This window comes from Gopherus flavomarginatus, chromosome 2, assembly GCF_025201925.1.
Source record: "Gopherus flavomarginatus isolate rGopFla2 chromosome 2, rGopFla2.mat.asm, whole genome shotgun sequence".
In the NCBI taxonomy this organism is placed as follows: domain Eukaryota; kingdom Metazoa; phylum Chordata; order Testudines; family Testudinidae; genus Gopherus; species Gopherus flavomarginatus.
The window spans coordinates 8,588,465-8,611,326 of NC_066618.1; the positions used below are offsets into that span (position 1 = coordinate 8,588,465).

The 22,862-nt window shown below is 47.9% G+C and overlaps 1 protein-coding gene across 2 annotated transcripts in view; it reads left to right on the plus strand.

The window, feature by feature from the left end:
* The window catches only part of GJC2 (gap junction protein gamma 2), a 126,167-nt gene that overhangs the window by 21,232 nt on the left and 82,073 nt on the right, over positions 1–22,862 (plus strand). The gene's annotated exons all lie outside the window — the stretch shown is intronic.

Below are 22,862 nucleotides of genomic sequence, written 5' to 3' on the forward strand. Positions count from 1 at the left end.
TGACTTTATCATCCACTGACTGATTTTAAAAAAGACAGAAAAAAAGATCACAATTTTTTTGGGTATAATTGACTAAAAATAGTCAGATGATGACTTAGTAAGTTTCTCTCTTCAGACATGAAAAGCACATAGGCAAGAACCAATGTGCCCTAATCATGATGCACAGAACCAGTGGCTCTGGAACACTTTTTATAGTGGGAGTGCTGCACCCCTCCATTGCCCCTGTCTGAGCCGCCTGTCACCCCCTACAGCTGGGGCCAAGAGCAGGGCTGTGACTTCAGGAGGGGAGGATGCACATGGGGCCCAGGCTGAGGCCACAGCTGGGGGCGGGCACAGAGCCCCTGCCATGAGACCGACAGTCGGGACCTCAGGCGTGGGGCCAGGAACAGAACCCCACGTAAAACCTGGGGGTACTGCAGCACCACTTGCGCCTATGCACAAAACTTAAGCATACTTATTGGTCAAGACTGTAGCTACAGTTGGGTGTGTACTACTGAAAAACTCCTCAACAAATGTTCCTTTGAATGCTTATGTAAATTGATTTAGCAGCGTCCATACTCCATTCATATTTGCTTTCCATGACAGTTGTAGTGAATGGGTTCACTGGCAGGAATGTTTGCAGAAACAGATTTTCAAGTTAATAGTGCAGGAACGCAGAGAGCCAATTTCAGATTGGTGAACATAAATATTTACACCAGCAACTTGATCTGAAGAGTTACATTATGCGCCATCCACTCAGCAAACAGCAAGATGTCATGTGTCCTGTGTCAAGTTTAAACAGCTTGAATTCTGAATTCCTGCCAGAAGCTGTCTGCAATCAAACTATAGACTAAGAATTGCTCAGAGAGGGCTACGTTTTCAAAAGCACCTAAGTGACTAAGGCCAAGTGTACACTAGAAACTTTTGCTGATACAGCAGTATCATTTAGAGGTGTGATGTGTGTGTGCGACATTTTTATAGACTGACAAAAGCCCTAGTCTAGAGACAGTTTTACACCCATAAAAATGTTTTTGCTGGTATGGGTTATTTTGCACAGGGAACCAACATAAGCTATACCGGCAAAGGAACCATTTACCAGTACACACTGCATCTGCGCTAGGAGGGTGCACTGCTATGGCTTTCACCAGTATAGCCAGCAACCTTTACTCGTGCACTCCTGGCCTTGGAAGTCTAAGGGTATGTTTACACTACTTGCCAGATTGGCGGGCAGCAATTGATCCAATGGGGATCAATTTATCGCGTCTAGTCTAGACGCAATAACTTGACCTCCGAGCCCTCTCCCGTGACTCCTGTACTCCAGCTCGGCGAGAGACGCAAGCAGAGTTGATGGGGGAGTGGCAGCAGTCAAATCATGGCAGTGAAGACACCACAGTACGTAGATCTAAGTGTGTCAACTTCGCGTAGCTGAAGTTGTGTAACTTGGATCGATTTCCACCCCCCCCCACACACACACACAGTTTAGACCAGGGCTAAATCCCATTGACTTTCAGTGGGACTTTAGGTTCCTAAAGGTGTCACAGATCTGGCCAGACTTCCAATTTGGCAGCTCACCAGACTATTGGAAGGGGGAAGGGATAGCTCAGTGGTTTGAGCATTGACCTGCTAAACCCAGAGTTGTGAGTTCAGCCCTTGAGGGGGCCGCTTAGGGATCTGGGGCAAAAATCAGTACTTGTGTCATAACATTTCTTCCCAGATCTGGACCTTAGCGTCCAAAATATGGGTGTTAGCATGAAAACCTCCAAGCTTAGTTACCAGCTTGGACCTGGTATCGCTGCCACCAGCTAGGAATTATACAGTGCCTAGCTCACTGTGGTCTCCCAAAACCTTCCCTGGGGGACCCCCAGACTCAGTTGCCTTGAGTCTTACAACAAAGGGAAATAACCCCCTCTCCTTTTTACTTCCTCCCAGGCTCCCGTCCCTGGACGACCCTAGGAGATTCCCTGCTTCCAGTCCTGGAAACACAAGTACCGAGAGATCTAATCTCTCTTCCCCCTCACCCAGAGGGTATGCAAAGTCAGGCTTAGTAAATCTAACTCAAAGAGATTTTTCCCCCTGACTTCTTCCTCCCACCAATTCCCTGGTGAGCTGCAGACTCAATTCCCTGGAGTCTCCACTAAAGAAAACTCCAACGGGTCTTAAAAAGAAAGCTTTATATAAAAAGAAAGAAAAAGACATTAAAAATAGGCTCTGTATAATGGTGACAATATACAGGGTCAATTGCTTAAAGGAAAAAAATGAATAAACAGCCTTATTCCAAAAGAATACAATTTAACACATTCCAGCAACTATACACATGTAAATACAAAAAAAAAAAATATAAACCTATTGTCTTACTATCCTTGTACTTACAACTTGGAAACAGAAGATTAGAAAACCTGGAGATAGAAAAATCACTCTCAGAGACGAGAAAAGGAACAGACCAAGACAAAGAACAAAGAACTCGCCCTCAAAACTTCCCTCCACTCAGATTTGAAAAAGTCTTGTTTCCTGATTGGTCCTCTGGTCAGGTGTTTGGTTCCCTGTGTTAACCCTTTACAGGTAAAAGAATATTAACCCTTAGCTATCTGTTTATGACAACTTGTCCTGCTACTGAAGGCAGGGGGCTGGACTAAATGACCTTTCAAGGTCCCTTCCAGTTCTAGGAGATAGGTATATCTCCATTTTTTTTTTTTTTTTTTGGAGTCTGAACACAGCCCAGGTACCATCCCAGTCATAGGGTCCATAGGCACACTGTCTGGGTGCAGACCATCTGTCTAGCACCTCCTCACTCCCACAGCTGCATCCATGCAATCCCTGCCCTGCCCCTGTGAGCCAGTGCTGGGTCCTCAGGCTGCTTCTGTAGTTTAAACGCATTCTTTCCAACCATCCCACCAAAAGTGAGAGTCTTCTGGGACACAGTTCAGCTCTCTTAGGGGGCATATGGCATGCACAGATACTTTGCACAGGCATCTAATACATTATTGCTCTTTACTTATTTGCATGAGAAATGCACTGATTATTACAAAAATAATACCGCTCTCCATGCATTTCCCTTCTCCAGCTGACCCTTCCCTAGGGGGACCATCTGTGTTCAGGGAGGCAGGGCATTACACACCTCCTGGCTCCTTCAGCTGCCTCCCTCATCTTAAGGAGTAAAAATGGCTGAGGAGCTGCCATCCAAAGCCGCTCTGGTCCCCTTTAATCTTCTGGCCTCCTCTGTCAGGTGACTCCCAGGTTGGCCTCAACAGCTGACCAGAGTTCTGGCAGGTTACCTCATTGCTAGGTGACCTCTTCCCTGATAAATCAGTTCTCCAGGGTAGGTAGGGTTGCCACCCATCAGGGTTTTGGCTTCTGTGTGTGGGTACCATTTAGGGTTGCCAGGTGCCTGGTTTTCAACTGGAAAGTCTGGTTGAACAGGGAACGTGGCAGTGTCCAGTTAGTACTGACCAGATACCAAAAGTCTGGTTCCCGCTGCGTGCCGGGTCATTAACTTGCACCAGCCCCTGCTCAGCCAGGGCTGCCTCCTACCTGCAGGCAGGCTCCTTGTCAGGCTGCAGTAGGTCCCAGCCCAGCCCTGGGGCAGAGGGAGCCCAGATGAAGGGGTGAGGGCCTTGGAGATGATCCAGTGAGTCACTGGGTGGGGGGGCAGGGGAAGAGGAGTAAGTGATGGGGATGGGGCCTTGGAGGAAGGGACAGAGTGAGGGTGAGACCTTGGGGGATGGGGCGGAGTGGGGTAGGGCATTGGGGGTCCAGTTACCAGCAATTAGAAAGGTGTCGACCCTAAGGGTAGGTGCCAGCTGTTTGTCTAGGTTGCTTTCTTTTTTAATAGAATTCCATTCAGATTTAACAACCCACTATTGTTAGGCCTTTGCCAGTTCCCCAGTTAGAGTTTCAGTCCAACATGGAAGTGAAAGGATAATAGAGAAGACGAGGCTATACCTTCAAAATAGAGATTGCAGCTTGGCGGAGTTATATACAGAGTCCATAATCTCATACATAACTCATAAACAGTGTTATGTTCACCGTGCACACACAGAGAAATTAGATAAAACATAAAATACTCTTGCTGGAAGGTTGCAGTGAAATATAACTTTATTTCTTAGAATTCAGAACAATAACATGAGAGCCAAAACCAGAGAGAGACAAAGCAGGCTGCTCTCTAAAACAGACAGACACAGGCATAATTCATCCCACCTTACTTGAGGCTGTCTGTCTTCAGGCTGACTCTGATCACAGATACATAGGGTTCCTTAAAGAACCCCCTAGCCTGCAAGGGAATGCCTTAGAAATTTAAAGTGATAGCTCTACAATTTGTACACAGTTTTCAATACACCACAGATTGTAAAAGACACAGTCCCCCGATCGTCACATTAAGCTGCTTAGCTTCTGACTGAAATTTTCCAAAGTGCTTGTTTGAGAAATAAGTTTGAACAAAATGCAATCTCTTCATGGACAGCTTAGGAGCAGAAGAGGCAAAATGTGTTTGAATAAACCGTTAGTTATGCAGATTGACCTTAGTCTAATTGTAGCTTTAAGCCATTTATTTATTTGTGTGGTGGGCTGTGATGGAGTCGTGCATTGCCAGCTGTTCCTAGAGGCATGTTCTTGGTCTCTGCAGAGAGGCAAAAGGAAAGGATCTGTCCATACTCCCAGGGAGCTAGATTTACAGCAGCCTTCTTAATGATTGTTTAAAATGTCACATTTTGTATTTTTCCAGGCACACACAGATAACACTCTATGATGGCTGATGTTTCCTTGTGCTGAGATATCCCAGTGCACTAGCAGTGTCTGGTACCCCTGCTCTGCCCTGGAGCAGAGAGTCTTCCCCCAAGGAAGTTGTTTTATTCACTATTCAGCTGTTCTCTCAACTTCATATTGCTCTTGCTTTGTCCTCTGAGAATGTTTCAGTCCTTAGAGAGCAGCCTAGTACAGAATAAAAATCGAACTGACTTTCCAGGCCCCACTGCCCCCTGCTCCGGCACTGGTCAGCAGTGATGTCGCCAATCCATTGCATGGTGGGACATCTCAGTCAGGTCTGAAGTCAGCAATGCCCCACATCACTACACCCTGCCTTGGCACCAGCACCCCTCCTAGTCTGACAGCAGTGGGCAGTCCTTGGCTCCCTCTCTGCAGTGTCCAATTTTTTGGTTGGAGTGTAGTGTAGTGTGGCAGTCCCTTCTGTGATTGCAAGATCCAAGCTGGGACTTAGGGAGAACGAATGTGATGACAGTCAGTAGCACAGGTTCTGTTAGTCAGGCTGGGAGGTAGAGAGCCAGGGAGGACAAGAGCTAATGTCGATGTCCTGCAGCTTCGATAAATAATCTTTTGTATATTCAGTGTAACAGAGTCCTGTCTGTTTTCTACCATGCAGGATGCTGCATCCTCCTCAGAGGGGCTGAATCTGCCATGTGCTCAGCCCAGGGAGCGTGGGGCAGTGTGACATGTTAGGCCGATATTACAATGATTGTATAATGCAAGCCACAAATTAAACAGCCATCCATGGGCCACTGGCCTTTAAAAGAGGAACTGGCACAAAGCCAGTAGCCAGCACCTCACCCACAAAGGGACCAGCTCTCAACTCCAGAGGGAGGAATGGGGAAAAGCAAAGGGAGGGGCAGATACCAGCACAAGGACCATAAGAATAATCCATCTGACCTAGACCAGACTTGTAACATGCCCTAAGGGAGGAACATGGGGATGACCCAGTCCTAATGGAACCTAAGGACAGATCCAAACCATAGCAGCTAACCTTTACCACCCAGCAGGGGCATGGAGGAACATGGCTCATGATGGCTTGATGGTCAATGGATATATTTGGGGAAAGCTCAGTCACAGGGAAGCAAGGTGCCAGGGGAGAATTGATTTCTCTCCCGAATACGCCGTATTAGTTACGTTACAGTGCAGCAGAGGCTCTGGTAGAGCTACTGAGTACACTCAAGGAGCTGAGACTCAGGAAATCCTATAGAAACATGGCAGCACCACTCTTTGCTGAGAGTGCCTAAATAAGATGATGATAATGGGGATTGAATTGCAGTATATATAGCCAAGAGAGACCCACACCAAGCTAGTAGGATTCACATTGGTACATAAAGCAGCACTCCAGTTGGCCAAAGAGCCTGGCTCTCCTAGCCTGCCTGTAAAAAGAACAGGTTTTCTGACTGATACTATTTCTCAGTTTGTTTCATCTTGTTCGTTCTCTCGGAGCTGTAGATTGTTAACAAAATCTCTCCCCCACTGTTCCACCCACCCATACAGAGACATGGGGGTTTGGCATAAGATTGAGGGTGAAAAACTGTTTTTGAGTGGGGTTAATAGACAAAACATTCAAGCCTTTACATAATGCTGGCACAAACTCCCTATGCACCCCATTTGGCGCACATGAACGCCACATGGATGCTCTAAGTACACCTTGCATACACAAATTCAGCAGGTTGTGTTACCACACGACGACACTCATGCTCACAAACTACTCCCGTGCACTCTCGGTGCCACACAAACACCACACACACGCTCTGCACGCGGCACGTACACGCAGCACTGCTGCTGACAAACACCATGCATGCGCAGCAGTCTGTACATGCCCACACTCAGAGCACTCCACAGACCTGTGCACACCCAAATTACACACCTGCATGCTCTTTCTCATGCACACATGCACAAAAACACTCCAACATTTAATCACAGTGCGGAAACTCAACAGCAGAAGAGTCCTGCTGGAGAAAGAAATGGGGCCTGAATGCTGGGGAAGCAGCTGCTACAGCTATATCAGTCCATTCGAATGACAGACGTGTCAGTTTAATTTGCATCTGGCTTGCTTAACTTCCTTTATCTTACATAATGCAGCTCTTTATACAGTTGTGGTGTTTAATCAAAAGAGAAATTGAATCCACAGTGAACAGACTTTTCCAGGTACATTAGAGCTCTTGGGAATGTCATTTATAGCAGACTTTTTAGGAGAAACAGTCAATTCCCTGCAAGTTCCTAAGAACTGAGACACTGGTGTGAGTAGCTGCTTTTTAATGCCATGTTTGGTAAGCTTTGTCAAAACCAGGGACTCCTAATTACTTTTCCTGGTTGTTGCTGCTGAACGGCTGCCACATGCCACCCCAGAGGTGGCTGCATTTCATTGGTAGGGGAAGCGCAGTTTGTAACGCATGTTGGAATCTTTGGGATGGAAGTCGCTCTGTAAACATCCAGTATTGTTGTCTGTTGGAAAACGGCATGTCTGTTTCTTTATGGCACGTGTTTAATTTGGGGCTTTTTTGGACGAGTTGGAAGAAGGAAATTACTTTTCCGGAAAAACTTCACTTAAAAAAAAAATTGTCTTGAACTGAGACAAAATGTCAAGGGTGAGATTTTTGGTGGGACTTTTTGGAGAGAAATTCCATTTCAGAAGAGCCGAATGGAATTTATTATCCTTTCTCCTGGAAGGCTCTTGTCGATGTCAGTTGTGAAACTGACCAGAGCCTTCCCTGGCCAGAGTGCTTGGCTACTCAGCCTCTCTTCCCCTCCCCTGCAGCTCCAGGAGCCAAAGAGGTGGGTGCTTTGTCTCCCCATTTTCCCCCTTCCCCTCCTGCTAAGCTCTAGAGATGGAGAGGCAGAGACTCTGGTTCCCCAAGCTGCAGAGGAGTGAGCAAGGCTGAGAGCTCCAGCTCCCTGCCTTTATAGCTCATGGAGCTGGGTGGAAGGCTCAGCTGCAGAGTGTCCCTGTGATCAACCTAGGCCAGGAAAGTTTTTGTCAATTTCCCTTGCGAGAGGTGAACCTTCCTGGTGGACAGCCGGCAACATCATTTCAGTTTTCCTGCTGAAAATTTTCCAGCAAAACTAAAGTTTTTCCCCTGGAAAATTTTTGTTTTGTGAGAAGAGCCTTTTTCATCAGAAAATCATCTGAATGAAAAACATTTTGACTAACGCTACGGGCCACATGATCATGACGGTTTCTGCTTGTGTGACCACCCTCCCGATGTGTGTGTGATAAAAGGTTTCTTCTGTGCCCAATCTGCAGAGAGTAGGGGGCTGCTGCTGGGCCAGTTAAGTGCCTGGGTCTCTAATTCAAGCTGTAGCAACCTGTGCTTTTTAGCTCTAGGGGTCCCCAGGTAAATTGCCAGGGCGTCAGTCAAGGTGGTGACGGTTGCACTTTTTCCCAGTGGAGGAGTGTGTGTGGGTTTGGTTGTTACCAGGCAGGGGCTATACACATAGCTGTGTGGAGGCACTTGTGCCATAAAATGCTATTGCAGGGCCTGCTGGACCTGGGAGTATTTGCTGGGGATTTATTTGTAATCTGCCAGTTAGGGCTAAAAGAAGAGCATTGTTTCATTAAAAATATCAAGGTTTCTGCCTCTGGGTTTCGTTCCTCATCAGAATGAAAACTTCTGAAACTTTTCATGGAAAAACCAGGGAGACCCACCCCAGAATAGCCAATCAGTTAGGGCACTCACCTGGTATGTGGGAGATCTGGATTCAAGTGCCTGGCCCAAGTCAGAGAGAGTGCAGATTAAAGCCTGGGATTCCCAAATCCAAGCAGTGGTTTAACCACTGGGCTATTTGGTATCCTAAGGCAGGTTTTGCTCTTGTTTTGACCAGAAATTCCATCCTCGACCTGAGACACCTTCCAGTCGGAACTGAGACATTCTCACAAACATGTTCGGTTTCAATTAAATCTGCATTTTCGGATGAAAAAAAAAGCTTAGTCGAAAAATTCCCAATCAGCTCTACTGCCAGTGTAGCAACAATCAATACAAAGTGACTGTGTTGCCCCAACTCAATTGCTGTTGTCTTTAAAATCCTTTTCCAGTGCCACTAGTGAAGGGTGCTGGATTGACAACCCAGGACACGAAAGACTCCCGTCTGCCAGCAGGACAGGGACCCAGGTGGATGGGGAATTTCCTAGCCCTATTCAGCTAGCCCTATGGGCTGAGAGGGTAGGTTAGCCTCTATTTAATCCTTTGGAGCTCTGCTGAGATGGCCAACAGAGGCATCCTGTGGGCACTTGTTCCTTGTGAACTAGACTGAAATGACTCAGCCCGTTTCTTGTAGGGTACCAAAAAACCTATGGATGGTAACTGCCTTCAGCATAGCTAGCAACCTGTCAGACTAGACCCCATTATCAACCCCCCACAAGCCATCCAGACTCCTTGCCAGCTTTTTGTTTGTTTGCTGAGGACACTTGCCACTCTCCTGTTGTGGGCTGTCTGAGTGAGGAGGCTCCAGTGGAGCCCCTCATGGTGATGGCTCCAGCATGCGCTCTCATTCAGCAGGGACGAAAGGCCGCTCCATGCTGCCTGTACAGCTGTCTTTCTGTAACCTCTCCGTGACCCTCTGTCACCCAAGCCAGTTACAACAAACACATGGTGAGCTGTGTCCACCCCACAGTCTTTCTGCCTCGCAACTGTGTGCTTCCATGCTCAGCTCGGCTGCTGAAGGGCGGCTGTGCCAATGCATTGTGGGAAAAGCCGGGCAGCTCTCTCATAGTGCACTAGCAGCAGACAGAGAGCCTGGAGCCAGCAGCGTGTGTGGCAGGTAGGGCTGCATACACATGAGAGCCGTGCTACTCAGACCTCGGGTTCAGGAGCCAAATTAGCAATCAGATTACCCAAAAGAGCCAGAGGAGTGTGAATGGATTGAAGATATAGCACTATAGTGAATGAAACAAACACACAATGTTTTAATATCGCATGCTGCGCAGATCTGCAGGAGAGGCATCAAAGAGCCACTTGGGATGCGTCAGCCTCAGCGTGAGTATCACAGCTCTAGTGTCTCCAGTTGCACAGAGGAAGGAGGATCTGCCAACTTGATGCCATGGGCACAGCCAGGGGAGCCTGCTCATGTGGCAAAGAGAGCCACGTGCCAGCTTACAGAAAGGTACTCGTGTCCCAGCCTAGGCCTCTAGCAGGGGTGAGGCACGGCTGGCAGACGTGGTTACTAGCCAAGGGCCCGCTCCCAAGCAAACTGAAATCAGTGGAAAGGCTCTCCCCTGATTCTAGTGGGCTTTGAATCAGATGCCATATGTGGTGTGTGGTGGTACACTGTGTCTGGAGCCAGCCAGGCCGCTGACTAGTTAGAACGGTGGCTCAGAGTTGTGGCATGGCCGGGCTGGCAGTGCCCTGTCCCATACAGCAGTTGTGTTTCCTGTTAGTGCTGCGGGTAGCCAAAGTGCCTCTGACCTTGGCCCAGCAGGACACCAATCTATAAGTCAGAGAGAAGCCCAGCCGCGGCAGAGTCTGAAACAGCCTTTTCTGGTGGGCGGAGAGGAAGTGGGCTTTGCTGAATGCTTCTCTGGATATTTTCTACGCTGTCGGTAAGCCCGGATGGGTCTCCCTGGTTCCCTGATGCCATGCGATAAGCTGCCAGCAGCAGACGGTTACCATGACTAAATGCTGTATTGAAACTCTGCTCACCATGCCCTCTCGCTGCTATCCGGCCAAGGATTGATCACTGCGTAAGTGCAGGGGCCTGTGCTTGCCCCAGGGCTGAGTGCTGTTCATGCTCCCCGCCCACTCGGCTCAGCAGAGCCTGGGGGAGCAGGGGAAGGAGGCAGTGAATCTCCCTGCTGTGTGATTGGCTTTGGTTCAGCTCCTCCGTCCCTGTCTGCCACGGTGGACCATCTGCTATCCTGGCTCCCCCTGCAACATGTGAACAGTCACTGGTAAGCAATGACTTGGAGGAACGTTCCTGCTCTTCAGGGCAGAGAGCCAGATTCTCCAGATAGCGTGTCCAGATTCCCTTAGTCGCAGGGGATCAATCTGAGATGGAGCCCCATAACAGTTCACTGACTGTGCAGTAGCTTTGGTTTATTGCCTGTGGCTGCTTTTCAGCAGCCATTCTCCCTAGTTTCACTCTCTCACTCTCACACGGAGAGGGAACAGTGTACGTGATACTAGTTTTCCAGGCCTCAACTGCGCAGGATGAGACGGCCTCTCTGTCTGCAGCTCTCTGAGACAATGTAGCTGGCAAGCCCATGGTGACGCTTGTGAAAGCTGGCGGTGGATCAGTCTCATTGGAGTAGGGTGACCATATGGCCCATTTTGGCCGGAACAGTCCCTTTTTTAAGCCCTGTCCAGGCCCTCCCTGGCAAGAGCAAATGGGACAAAGGCCCATTTTGTCAAAAAAAGTGGGGTGCAGACGAACGTGTGGGGAAGGGGGGTGAGCAGTGATGCCAGCCCCGCGCTGGTGGGAGAGGCAGGGCTTGGGACTCACCTCAGCCTCATGTGTGGGGCAGGCAGATCTCAGGCAAGCAGCAACACCAGCCCTGCATGGGGAGGGAGAGGCAGGGCTCGGGTGGGCGGCTCGGGCCAGCCCTGCATGGGAAAGCATGGGAGGGGAGCGGGGGAATGGGGCTAGCCCCACGTGGTGTCCCGTTTTACCTTTGGGAAATATGATCACCCTACATGGGAAGCGCCCTTGGCTATGGGAGCAGAATGTGAGGAGCTGAGGGTTAGGCTAGGTCTATACTATAGCAGCTGAGGAAGCCAGTCAGCCTCCCAGGGCAACTCCATGCTGCACAGGAGTTCTTGGGGAGGGGACGGCGAAGGTGCAAAGAGAGGCAGAGGAAAGAGTCTGCCCCTGCGGTTACCATGGATTTTCCAAAAACACAGGGAGTTATGGCCCAGCTCTGTCCTCTGAGCCAGTTCTAGCATCCCATTATTTGGGGGGGACATCGGTATTGGGGCCGGAGGGGGGGGGGGGCTGGATGTCATGACTTAAAAGACTACCCACCTTCCAGGAGTCCAGGGACTAGTTGGACCCCTGGAAAAAATATCCGTGTCTGAGAGTTAGAACATGTAATATTTGGCTATTGTGTCAGTATTTTGCTGTGATTTATAACTTACATAAAGGATGGAGATGCTACAATCTGCTGCTGTTCCACTGCTTAACGCTGGATAACTTTGTACAGATTCTGGCCTTTCTGGCAATAATTAGGAGCCCCTTGAAGATGATTTTTTTGAGGGAGGGGAATGTCCTCTTTGCCCCTCCCAGTAACACTACGCCTGCTTTCCTCTTTTGTGCACCAGGCCACGCAAGAGATTGTGGCACACTGGTAATGTTGCCAAATACACATAGACATAGGCTTTAAGGCCAGAAGAAACACTGTGATCATCTCATCTGATTTCCTGCTTAACATAGGCCAAGGAATTTCTCCCAGCGGTTCCTGTATTGAGTCCATATGTGGAGTTCTGTTAGCCTGCACTTAGCCTTCCATGTGGTTCTATGCAGGAGCAAGGATACATGGTGTTATGAAAATGGAGCAACGGCAGTGAAGTCAAAATCTCCTGAATCTCAAGACCCAGAAAACTTAAGGAGTGAGGAACAAGGGATGATCATGCAGCTCTGGTTCTTGGCCAACCTTCATCTGTGAAAGACAGAGCTATCAACCGTTTGCTGTATGTAGGAGCTGATGCGATAAGGCCAAGAGGTACAGCAACACTAAGAAAGGTCTATGGATGTATTCTCCTGTAAATCTACAGGCTTAAAAAGCTCAGAAGAGGAGGAGATGGAACTAAGTAGCGTATTCTGCTTGAAGCAGATCATGTGGCAGTTTTATCTGCCCTTGGTTTGTTATGTAGACAGGGCGTAGTTTGACAGGTTTGTTATGATCTCTGGAGTTTCAGAATTGCCAGCCTAATGCTAGGAATGGTTATAAATGTTTGTATTGGCTTGCTCGGAGTCGGCATCAATTACAATAGACTTTCTAGGAAAGTTGATTATTTAGATGTTGTTGACTTTTAAATGAAGACCACTAGGAGATAGTGTCAGATAGTATAAATAGATACAATACACTGCTTTGGGGTTCTCTTGTATGCCAAAATGTACATTGCAGTAATACGTATGGGTCAACATGCTCAAACTATGATGTAGTTACAGTAACACTCAAAAGTTCCGTCAGAACTGGGGCCCATTGGGCAAGGAGCTGGACAGACACAAGTAGACGTGGTCCCTGCCATGAAGATCTTGCAATAACATAAACCTGTATTTAGACACCTAAATAAAAGGCCTAATTTCCATAGATTCTGACCACTTGTGCCTCCTGCTGAAGTAAATCAAGGCAATTATGTCTGGGGCCTAAATAGTCACGCTGGTCAAAAATCGACAATTATTTTTTTGCTGCAGATTCTGAAGGAAATTGTTTTTCACCTGACATTTATCAGTTCCGGCACTTTTGAGTGTTTGATTTTGCAACCTTAATGTTCTTTTAACACGAAGGTCCCCAAACTTCTCAGGATCATGCCCCACCTCTTACCCCTGTCCACACATGCCCCTCCCCGCCCCCTGGAGCTGAGGCTGGGAACAGGGCTGCAGCTCCTGGGGAGGTGGGGGACATGGACAGGAGCAAGGAGGCCACAGCTGGGGCCAGGTCTAGGGCCAGGGGTTGAGGCTGGGAGTGGAGCTGGGGCCAGGCCATGGTTGGAGGCCGAGACTGGGGCTGGAGCAGAGCTGAGGCTGGGGGGTACTCCTTCCATGTCTCCTGTGGGGGCTGGCCTGGGCCTTTCCATGCCCCCCCAAAGTTCATCCATGCTCCTTGAGGGGCGCTCCACACTGTTTGGAGACCTCTATTTTAACGTGTGTGTGTGTAGTAGCCTCCAAAAAGACTATGTTAAAAGAATGTTAGTTTTGTAAAGTCCTGCACTCAGAAGTTAGGATTTCCCAGACTTACTGTGCAACTGAAAACAAGGTGTTACAATGGGAAGTGTTGGGCAAACTTACCTTATAGGTGTGCATGTAGCGACAGCGACAACTCTGATAATCTAATATTTAGATTATCAGAGTTGATGAGGAATCTTATTCTCAGCTGATTTACTCCTTGATCACCTGGAGAATGTTGACTTCCTCTCTTGTCTCCGAAAGGAAAATGAAGTGGGAGTTTTTTGTTGGTTTTCTCTGTGTGCTTGTCTGAGGAAAGTGCGCTGTTTTCATTGCGGAAATTGGTTTTTTCGACCAGCCCTGCAGCTGAAACAGGCATGTAGTATCGAGTTGAAATGGCAAGTAAATAGTGTTCATGAAGGAGAAGTGCCACTGAATATTACACTGAACATTTAGGCCCTGATCTAAGCCATTGAGGAGTCTTAGATCAAGCTCGGACTGTGCCACTGAACAAGAGAGAGATGTTTCCTCAAACACCTGGGAATTGTGAAAGACTTCTCATGAGAAAGTGACCAGAAAAAATAATGCCTGATGCTGGGAGGAAGGGGAGACACAGGAGACATCAAAGTTACACTATGTAGCAATCAAATGAAGAATGGGTGCTGATGAGAGACACATGCATGAGATGAACCCAGACACAGCATGTAACCCTACCTTGGGCAGATCTTGCACACCTCTGACAAATACGTGAAGGGGGCCTGTCTCTTTTTTACAGTAGTGTAACTTGCCATTCCAGTAAAGACTCATTGAATTGGATAGAGCCTTGGTTTGTGTAACCCTTCTGCCAAATGGAGTTGGCTGCAACCGAGGGCACATTCAATATCTAGGGGTTCCTTTTCAACGATACAACACAGAACGGGCTTGAGCCCCCACCCTTTAACCTGGGGAAATGTAAACCCCACTCCTGGGCGCCTCGGAGAGGCAATACTGCCCCATTCGCAAGCACAGAGTTTGAGTGTAGAAAAGAAACTTTTAATGAAAGGAGAGAAGTCACCTGACATTAATTAGGGAAAATGCTGCAAGCAGGATTCATAAACCTAAAACCATGAGCAGGACACCCACCCCAGAGTATGAGGGGCAGAGTCTTCTGCCTCGTATTCTTGAGTTCTACAACCAAAAGTTCCTTTACTGTGCCCCTCTCTGGTCCCTCACCACACCCTACACACAGTGGTTGTCCTTAGTCAGTGAGGACCCAGGGTTAGAGGTGCATCTGTGTGAGTTCACCTCCTACCTGAGGAAGAAAACACCTGGCGTACTCTGCCATCTGTGCACTTGCTCTGGCTGGCCACCTTGCTAGTTGCTGTTCCTCTCTGCCGGCCACCTTGCCAGTCTCTGCTTCTTGCAGCCTGGCTGCCCTGCCAGCTACTGTTCCTCGCAGCTTCCCACCAGCTGACTGCTCGCCCCTTTTGCTGGTCGCTCCCACCAGCCACCCATCAGTCAGTCACCTCCTAGTGCCGCCTACCTCTCTGCTGTGACCTCTGTAAGTCAGTCTCTTAGTGATTTTTAGCTCTCACCAGGCTGGGAGAAACACTGCCCCACCACAAGTACTTTACATAACAAAAAAGTTCTTAGTAAAGCCTGTTTAGCTCCATCTTTGAACAATGGGGAGGAACAGGCTAAACCAGATGGGAGACCCTTAGCAGGAGTCCACACCTCCCAGCTGGGATACAGTCCTTACCCCTCTTACTTTCAGGGGGGGCTGGCATTTGAGCCCGTGGCTTAACGAGGTTCTTTCAGCTGAGGGTGACCCCCTCATTGAGGACAAGTTGAGCACAATTCTGCTCCCTTTTACTCATACAATAAAGATAAAAACATTGATAACAGCATTTCACTACCCCTGCCTTCAGATTTAAAAATTTTATTAAAGGAAATGTTTGAAATGAGATATACACAGGTTGAGAGGGAAAGTACTGTACGTCTGGGGTCAGGCTTGGGTTATGGGGGGTTACAGATACCGTTTGCAAGGATGAAAAGATACATACATATCGCATAACCGGCATAGACCCAGATTGGGGTGCAAGGGTTTTTAACATGTCAGTGAATAAGTGGGCTTGGGTTCGCCACCCATGGAATGAATAAGGAGTCCAAGTCAGTATCGGTGGAGCGGATAGGTACATGGGTGGGGTGCGTCCCTTGGTCCGTCAGGGAAGGAAGTGGTTTATTTCCCTGGTCGGCTGTCTCAATTACTCAGTGTGGTATTGGCGGTGTCCGGTGATGTGTTCAGTATAAATGTCTCTGGACCACGTGATGGTGTGATTTGTAAAGTGATTTGTAACCTACTGCCAGCCAAAGTTGATCACTTTAAGCAACACAGCGCTTTATCTGCTGGATATCTAGCAGAGTAGGTGTGTTCATGTAAATACAGTTTGCTCCCAGTTAGGTATCAGAGGAGAGTTTATTCAGACCCTGCTTACATCTGCATTTGAATGAGTTACAGACACCTATTACTGTGTCTGCTCAAATCTGGGAATAATTCTGTTTGCTGCTGAAGAGCTAACGGAGCATAAGCACCCCAAGATATTTCTGGGACAGCCCATAGTACGAGAACACAAAGGCAGCTATTTGCTACTCTAAAGATAAGGGACATGGTTTCAAATCTCAGACACCACCATGAAGTGCCAACTGGTCAGCATTTTATTGGTAGCTGCTGTATAGACCCAGTGAGTTCAGCTTTGACTGCAGTCCCTAAAAGGGGCAAGACACCGGAAGCTCAGCCTGTGTTTCCCCTAACAATAGTCATGTTGTTGGACTGGCAGGTTAGGCCTGAACCTCAGGGTGCAGACGTGCAGCACATCCAGGCTTCCGTGACTCCCTTTGTCTAGCACTTGTCTGCACCTTTGTAAATGCTGCAGCTGGCCATGAGCTGTCTGCAGTTCAGATTCTCTGCAGCAGTAACTGGTACGGCAGGACGTCTGTGAGATCAGGAACAAAAAAACCCTTGAGTTGATTTCCCTCCCCCTCTCTCCCAGGGACACAAAGAGAACAAGGAGCAGGATGTTTTGCTGGTGTTTAATTTCCCTCTACCTCCGACCCAGGTCATCTCTGAGAAATGTGGGGTTAAAAAGCAGGCAGGTCAGGGAGCATCCACTGCCCAGTTTGACAGGACCAAAAGCCAGGACCTTCCTTAAGAGCAGCGTGTCATAAACCTAGTCCCAGATTTGGACCTTAGCGTCCAAAATATGGGGGTTAGCATGAAAACCTCCAAGCTTAGTTACCAGCTTGGACCTGGTAAAGCTGCCACCACCCAAAAAATTAGAGTGTTTTGGGGCACTCTGGTCCCCACAAAAACCTTCCCTGGGGACCCCAAGACCCAAATCCCTTGAGTCTCACAACAAAGGGAAATAAACCTTCTCCCTTCCCCCCTCCACGTGTTCCTGGAGAGATACACAGAAGCAACCTCCGTGAATCTAAGCAGAGGGAGTCCACCCTCTCTATTTCCAGTCCTGGAAACACAAGCACTTCCCTATTCAACCAGAGGGAATGCAAAGTCAGGCTAGTAAATCTAACACACACAGATTTCCCCCTGACTTCTTCCTCCCACCAATTCCCTGGTGAGCTGCAGACTCAATTCCCTGGAGTTCCCCACTAAAGAAAAACTCCAACAGGTCTTAAAAAGAAAGCTTTATATAAAAAGAAAGAAAAATACATAAAAATGGTCTCTCTGTATTAAGGTGACAAATACAGGGTCAATTGCTTAAAAGAAATATGAATAAACAGCCTTATTCAAAAAGAATACAAATCAAAGCACTCCAGCAACTATAGACATGTAAATACAAAAGAAAAAAACAATAACCCCTATTGTTTTTATGATCTCTGTACTCACAACTTGGAAACAGAAGATTAGAAAGCAGGAAATAGAAATCCCCTCATAGCCGAGAGAGTGCAAGCAGAAGACCCAGAACAAAGGACTCACACACAAAAAACCCTCCACCCCGATTTGAAAAAGTCTTGTTTCCTGATTGGTCCTCTGGTCATGTGTTTCAGATTACTTCTTTCCAGGTGTAAGAGACATTAACGCTTAGCTATCTGTTTATGACACAGCGACTCTTCCCTTTCATGCTGTTTGCTTGGCTGTGGACTTTTCATGGATTTCTAAGGACACTGGGGACCATTAGATCAACTAGTCTGGTGTCCTGTATCTCTAAGGACATTACATGTCAGCCCGTAATCCCTGTATTGGGCCTGATAGCTGGTGTTTGACTAACACACATCTTGATGGGATTTATCCTCAGCACACGTATTCCAAGACTCTACGTCACAATACTGAATAATGCTGCCAGCTGGAGACCCCAATTCTAGTTCCTGTTCTGTGCCTGGTTCTCCACTCCCACTCTGTGTATCTATCCCACAGAATCATAGCAATGTAGGGCTGGAAGGGACCTCGAGAGGTCGGCTAGTTCATCCCCCCAACTGAGGCTAGATCATCTGTGACAGTTGTCCATCTAATAGTGATGGTGTAGGTAGCGTCTACACTGAAACAGTACAGCAGCTGTGCCGCTGCAGCATTTTAAGTGTAGACGAGCCTTAGTGACTTGCCCAAGGGAAGACTGATGGAGGAGAGGATTGAACGTGGGTTTCTTAAGTCCCAAGCTAGCACCCTCACCAGTTGACTCCCCTCCCTCTCTGCAAGCAGTGGCAGATTAGGCCCAATGGGGCCATGCCCATAGGGCTGTGCCAAAGGGCCTCAGCCAATTGAGGCCCCCCAACAGGTTGGAACTCTGGCCCCACCCACCCCCGCTCCTCCTCTCCCTCCCCCTGGGGTCCTGCCACCCTCTTTCCTCTTGAGGACCTGCCCCCTGGCTAGGCCAGAGGGGAGCTGTGGTAGGATGAGCACTGAGCATATTCCTCCTTAATAAAGCTGCCCCCCTCCCCAAGGAGCCCCTCTCTTTTCCTCTCCTTCCCATGTGGAGCTGGGCCCCTCGGCCCCTCTCCTCCCCCCCCCACATGGAGCCGAGCCCCTCAGTCCCTCTCCTTCCCCCTGCCCCGCGCAGAGCGGGGCGCCTCGGTCCCTCTCCGTCCTGCTTGAAGCTGCCCCCCAAGCCCCTCTTGTTCCCCCTCCCTCCTGTGCAGAGCTGTCCCCCTGATCCCTTCTCCTTCCCTCTCTCTCTTGTGTGGCTCATGTGTGGAGCTGTGTCCCCCCCCCAACCCCTCTCCTGCCCCCCATTTTACACATGGGTGCAGTGAAACACACGGAGGTTAAGTGAATTGCCTACAGTCAAGCACAAAGTGAATCAGGTATCACTGCTAGTTAGAGAACTCAAGGGTCCTGACTTCTGGTCTCCAACACTTGCCAATAGACAACACTGCTTTAATGGAAAACCTCATATCTCAGCTCCTACAATATTTGGCCCTTAGGCAGAGTTCTGTGGCATAACGCTGTATTATGTGTACAGGCCGCTGCAGCTGTTCACACTCACTCACCTGAAACTACAGGCTCCAAAACTACTGCCAGAACCATTAATTCAAAACCAAACAATTTATTGACAAGATGAAACTTTAAGACAGCCACATTTTTAGTGCATTGAACCATTTATTTTCATTCATATTTATTTCTATGCCTCCTGTGCAGCTGTGGGGAGCCCCGGACCCTCCACCTGCTCTGGGTGAGGAGCCGGGGTGCCTGAGACCAGCCCATGGCCTGTGTCCCTGCCTCCAGGGCACGTCATCCAGGACAGGGGGAGGGTTCAGGGCTCCCTACACAGCCCCGGCTCCCTCGGAAGCTCTTACCATGGCCTGACTTCTGGCCAGGCCAGGAGGCAGGGCCATGGAGGGGAGGAGAGGAGCAGGGAGCAAGGCCCTGTGGTGAGGGTGTGGGGGTCTCCCCGATGTTCTTTGTGCTGCGGGCCCCAATAAATCTTATCCACCTCGCTCTCCAACCTGCTGTCATGTGCTAATCTAAAGTTTCTATTCTGTCCTGATGCAGGCAAAACTCCCACTGAATTCATGGAGTTTACAGCAGTGTAAACGAGGGCAGGATGGGACCGTGACTTTGGTGGAGTTTTCATAAGAGGCTGAGTAAAGCTCTCAGGATTGGGTCTGTACATTTGTGTTTTCCGGCCTCGGCTGTGTCTGTTTTGGGGACACATTTCAAATCAACGGGAGTTTCCCCTCAGTTCAGGATTGAGCCCTTCATGTGGATTTAATGTTATTTATTTTTGGCAGTGGTGGAAAACCCAGTAATCTTGATTAGCAGGCAGTGCTGCACCAAATTGATTCAGGCCCCCCATGGCGACTACCCCTAGCTGCCAGGCCCTTCATCAGATAATTAAAGTTCATTTGCAGTTTCTTTCACAGCCTGGCATCTGCTGTGTCTACCAGCTGTGCAGCGGCTCGAATCAGGACACTTTTTTAATACTATTTATTTATTTAGGAAGTATTTATAGGGTTACAAATCCTTGCCGTGTGTTTATCAGCAACAAAAGAATCATTACAACAGTGAGGTTTTGTTTAAAAACATTATACAATAATACAGTCATCATCTCTCTGTTTAACACAGTGTTACCCTATTACAGTATGAGCATCATTACAACAGCCATGACATGTGTTGTTCCTAGTGATTTTGTTAAACCGAGTGAACTCTCTAATTATTCGTATTTAACAGTCCAGGCATGTGTATCAAATGCTAATATTCACAACAATTGGATGGGTGTGCTGCTTTGCTTCTTTGCAGGTGAATATTCTCTGTCTGAGTGTTGAATAAATGAGATACAAGGTAAGCGAGGTAATTATTGGACCAGCATCTCTTAGTCGAAAGTGCAAGCTTTCAGGCTACTCAGAGCTCTTCTTCAGATCTGGGGAAGAAAGCAGAGTGTCTGAGGGCTTACCTACACTTAAAACACTACAGTGGCACAGCTGCACAGCTGAAATGCTTCAGGGTAGACATTACCTGCACCGAGGAGAGGGATTCTCTCATCAGTGTACGTATTCCATCTCTCCAAGAGGCGGTAGCTATGTCGACGGGAGAATTCTTCCATCTTCCAGGGGTTAGGCCAGTTTAACTGCATTGCTCAGAGGTGTTGAGTTTTCATGCCCCTGAGCGATGTAACTAGACTCACCAAATTTCCTAGTGTGGACCAGGCCTTAGATCAGATTAACTACGCCGCTCAGGGGTATGGATTTTTCATATTCTTGAGCAACGTAGTGATGCTGATCTAATTTCCTAGTGTACACAAGTCTTGAGATAAATACAGGTTGGGACAGATTGTTAAGCAGAAGGGGTAACTTGAGAGATGGTCACTTGAAAATGAAGTGGGTAGTTGGGGGTTAGATTGTTATGCATAAAGGATCTGAAGTGGACAGTTAAAGGTAGCAGGCTGTGGGGCACGTTACAAATTGTTGTAATGAGCCATAAAAGCAGTGTCTCTGTTATGTCCATGGCAGAGTTATACATTTAAGTTCCCAGGCTTGCCTTCTCTGAAGGTTTTATGTGGGAAAGACAAGTATGGAAAGATCAGATATGGAGTGATCACTTTGTGAAAAATATCAGGGGGTAGTCGTGTTAGTCTGTGTCCACAAAAACAAGGAGTCTGGTGGCACCTTAGAGACTAACAGATTTATTTGGGCATAAGCTTTCGTGGGTAAAAAACCCACTTCTGATGCAAGTGAGGTTTTTTACCCACAAAAGCTTATGCCCAAATAAATCTGTTAGTCTTTAAGGTGCCACCGGACTGATCGTTGTTTTTGTGAAAAGTGTTTGTCCACGAATGATCTGGTGTTTTTGTCGTTGATCATTTTTCTGCAAACAACATATGGAATAAATGGTAACCAAAGAGCTAAGCATGTATTGGTCCTCTGTCTATTTTGCTGGGTATCTTTTTGGTGGCAGGCCACATCTTTAAGGCTGGTTAACAGCAAAATAATTCAACAGCACTGTTCACAGTGGCTAAGTCCCATGACTGTGTTGTTTCACTGTGTAGAAGGGGATCATTTTAAAGCTCTCCAGAGTGCGCACTGGGGACTTTTCCCTTTGGCCAGGAGTATGATCTAACATATTTTGTTGATTTGATATTGGATTGCTAATTATATTGTGACATGGCAGGCTGCCCTGCAGAGGCCAGCAAGCAATTATACTTCCAGTGATCTGACCCCGTGCGTACGCACTGATTTATTTAAACACTTGGCAGACATGACCTTTGCTTGTGTTTGGGTTTCTCCAGTGCTGTGTGGGCAGGGACGGCGTGGCTTATGCTAGTGGTCTCTGTGAATGAAAAGTGACATGAGCTGTAATTCATTCACATGGCAGCCACATCTTGAACATTCGTCTGGAAGGAGCATGTGCACGGTTGGAAACGAGGGTTCACCTCGCAGCTCCTGGTGGATCTGCCGAGTGGCAGGACTATCCACCCCATGGCCCTGGACCAGCCTTGATGTTACTTCCTTCCCGTCATCTCCCCTTCCTAGGCAGCACGGCTCTAGTGTATTGTTGGTAGCTCCCCAGCTCTTATAGGAGGTCCCACAAGGCGGGATGGGCCGTAGGTAAAGGTGTTGCAACCTCATGGCACAGTGTATGTCACCTCTGGCTCCCTCTTTGTGCATCCTGTGGCATTGCACTCCATATGATTTTATAAAAATATGCTAATGAGTGTGAATGTAATGTAACTGGAATATGCTTCATGCAAAAGGTCTCTTGTAAGGTATCATTACAAGGTTTATAATCCACTGAGTGTGGTCATCCTATTTGTGTAAATGTATCATTCTTGTACCTGAAACTAGAAATATGAAATATAACTCTGAGGGCTTCTTGTAATTATGCAAAGTGTGGGCCATCAATGGGGGTTTGGAATCTTGATGGCTCCCATCAACTAGGACAATTGGTTGTAAATGGCTCTGTTTACTTGCAAGCCTTCCTGTGAGTCAGGCCAGGAAGAATGAAGGCTTGGGGTTTCACAGGACTTGTGACCATGTCACCTGGTACTGGAATCCATCTTAAACCTGGGACTTTTCCATTTAGAAGGAGGGGTGGGGACCCAGAGAGACAAAAGCAGCAAAGAATCCTGTGGCACCTTATAGACTAACAGATGTTATGGAGCATGAGCTTTCGTGGGTGAATACCCACTTTGTCAGATGCATGTAGTGGAAATTTCCAGGGGCAGGTATATATATGCAAGCAAGCTAGAGATAATGAGGTTAGTTCAATCAGGGAGGATGAGGCCCTGTTCTAGCAGTTGAGGTGTGAAAACCAAGGGAGGAGAAACTGGTTCTGTAGTTGGCAAGCCATTCACAGTCTTTGTTTAATCCTGAGCTGA